Source organism: Chaetura pelagica, unplaced genomic scaffold, assembly GCF_000747805.2.
Source record: "Chaetura pelagica isolate M959 unplaced genomic scaffold, ChaPel_1.0 scaffold10, whole genome shotgun sequence".
Taxonomy (NCBI): Eukaryota; Metazoa; Chordata; class Aves; order Apodiformes; family Apodidae; genus Chaetura; species Chaetura pelagica.
The window spans coordinates 1981886-1985197 of NW_009952263.1; positions in this window are offsets into that span (position 1 = coordinate 1981886).

The window sequence follows — 3312 nt, forward strand, 5'->3', positions numbered from 1 at the left end:
CCCGGCTGCCCCCCGGCTGCCCCCCGCTCACACCTGCCCAAACGGGGACAAAAGCAGCCCCTCTCCTCGGGAAGGCGGACAGAGAGGGGCTTGCCATGCGGGTCGGTGCTCCCGCTCTCCCTCCGGCCAGGCTGCGGGCATCGGAATCCCCCCCCGACAGCATCGCCGGGCATCATACCCTGTGCTTTCTGTTTCCCCTCTCTCGATTTCTTCTTCTCAAACAAGTCGGAACGCTTGCAGGCATTGACCTGCACTGACCGTGCTCTCCCAGCCTCCCCGCAGGGCAACACGGGCGGCTCTGCCCAAAGACCTGCGGCGATGGTCCCTGTTTTCCCGTCGTTTCCCCGTCGGAGGTGCCGGTGATGGCACCAGGCAACGCTGACCAGGCCCAAGAGCCAAACCCTGTGCTGAAGCCCTGTCAGGGTTATGCACAATGCGAACCTGGAGACCCTCAGACCAAGCTTTTATGGAAGTCCTTAGGTGGTTTAATCCCATTGCATTCAGTGAGAGTTTGACACTCAAATGTCTTTGTGGATCCGAGTGTCAGAATACATTAATAAAAGGCAAAAGAGCAAGGGAAGGAGGCTGACACAGGTTTCTGAGCTCTTAATTTGGCAGCAACATTTTAAGGCACATTTTCTTCTATTGAGTTCACATTGCCCCTCTGGTAACCACAGCTACTGTATTTTTTCATGTTTTTATTGTATGGAGAGAACTTTTAGATGGAAAACAGACAATTATGCAGCATCAGGATAATATTTAAATTATCATATTTTCATATTACTTGGGAATGTTTATTTTTAAGCTGGCAAAGAGCAGATGGGCAACTATCAAACGCAGGATAGTGGCAAGAGCAGCTGGACAGTGCATTAGCTCATCTCTATTTAAAAGTACATAAGTGAGACTTTGGTATCAGAAGTCACTTAAAAATGGGAAGCAAGTCCTTCCTGCAAAATCAAACAAATTTTCCTGTGCTCATCACTGGTGAAGTTCAGCTGTTCTCATGCACATTTCAGTCTGTTAGAATATTTACACTGACAGTTTCCAAAGAAAAGAAGAAACAAGACAGGGGACAGACTCAGCAAGTACAGACTTCAGATGTAACATCTACTGAAAAATTAATTAAGTACCTATCTGTCTGTTTGACCCCAGGCCCATTCATCCCAGAGTGAAAGCTCTGACAGCTACCTCTTGGTGTGGGCTTTCGGAAAGACCTTTTCTTGGTCCACATGGACCCCTCACAAAGGAAGGCCCCATCCCACATGCACACAGGAGAAATGTCCCTGTGTGACTTTTATATCCACTGGAGATTGATGGACCTAGTTCTCCACTGACTTGTGGCCATTAAGCTCTGAGATACCTTTCTGTGTGGCTGCCAACTACGCTTAGCGAGAGGAATTCCTCCTGGAAATGTGTATATTGAGGGAGTGTGGATGGTAAGGGATTTTATATGCTGTAGGATTAACCTTTACTCAGCCCGTATACTGGGGAGGAGGATTTAAGTGATGTGCTGGAAAATGTCCCCTGAAGATACTAATCTCTCTCCCTTCTATCTTATTTCTCCTTAAGCCTTGCTCCGGAAATTGCTTGTGATTTAAAGGTGAGATCTCTGATCTACCAGCAAATACATCTCCCAGGGGCCTGAATCTGCATTTCACGCACAAAAAAAACACTTTAGCCAGCTCAGGTGTTTATCAAAGCACCAGTGAGTAAACCAAGGTAAAGAGGAGAAGCAGAGAATGGAGAAACATGTTCCTGGAGCCATGGCAGATGAAAAAGCTTGTCTCCAGGACTCTGCAGGAGCCCTGAAAATGGGGGCACAGCAGCAGCAAAACAGTTTGAATGGCCAAAGAAACAATCATTTACCCAAATAAAAAATTACTGAAGGTTAGGTATGTCTTTTCTTGAGCAAAACTATGCTGTTGTTTGGGTGGCTTGAGTTTCTGAAGGTTGGATTTCTGATATAGTCCAAACATAGCCTGAGTGGGAGTTAGGCCATTTATCACCCTGGGAATTCAAATCAGACCACAGGCTACCACCAAACTGCTTGTTCTTGCAGGGTAATCACGAAGGTGAAACAGGTTTACATGCTTCAAAACTGAGCAGCTAGCACTTAGCACAGCAGGCCAAAGAGCATTTATTATCCTAAATCCTGCAATAAGCTGTGAGGATTTCAGCTGTATCCAAAACATACTATTAGGCATTCTCTTGATTTTTGGTAATTAGAATCTTCCCAAATATCTCAGAGCATTTTCATTACTTCGTAAATTTTCCCCAAATAGTTTAGACAAATTATTTTCAGCAGATGGCTTGTTATGAATAGCTTGTGAATTTTTCACTTTGACATCTGTACTGTGTTTACTGGGTGGTTTAATCAGTTCCTGGGCTGAATGAGTGAAATGTTTGCAAGGGAGGAAAAATGAACACAGGATACTAAATAAGAAACAGTGCATTTCAAGGACAAACATATTCAGCAGACTATATTCACAAACACTTTCAGAGATTTCCAGCAATCCCTGACTACCCCGTGGATGCTGGATACTGTGATGAATGCATGCCTGCAAATCAAACTCATCTCACTCAGCCAAAAGTGTAACTGTGAACCTCTTCTCATTTTTTAGCAGCCATGTTATGTAGTCAGAACTCACTACCAGAATTTTTGCTCCAACAAGTTATTTTTTAACCACATGCCCAATCCTGACTGTCTCAACACTGATGTGGAGGTATTGTTAAGCAGAGTTGTATGTCCAAATGGGCTACTTTTATCTCCTTGCTTTGTCTTTCTCAAACTAACATTGGAAGATAAGGTACACTCTTTCTTTGATCACTAATCTCCGACTCTTGAATGGTGACCACAAAGGATAAGTATGCATTGAACAGAAGTTCTAATGATCAGCACATGATTACAGTTTCAAGGAATGGCAAGATTAAAACAGAAAGAAAAAAAACCAAATATGGGGGAGGCTGGAAAGGAAGGAAAAAGAGCCAGTATAAAACAAATTCAAATATTGTCAACAAAGCAAAACCATTAAACAAACATATGCATTGGCTGTCAAGAATTAGCACATTCTTGCTGTAGTGGGGTCCTCTTCTACCTAAAGGCAGTTTAATTATATGAAAATCACAGACACAGAGAGCAAACCACTAGACAAGGATTGTCTCTGTGGTTTGGTTCATATGGCACATGGTACAAAGGGATCCTAGCCCTGCCATCATGCAAATATTAAAGAAAAACAGCACCAGGAGGTTGTGAGACCACAGCACCAGTGGCAAAGCCATCTGCAGCAGCACAGGCTGCAACACGCTCCGGGC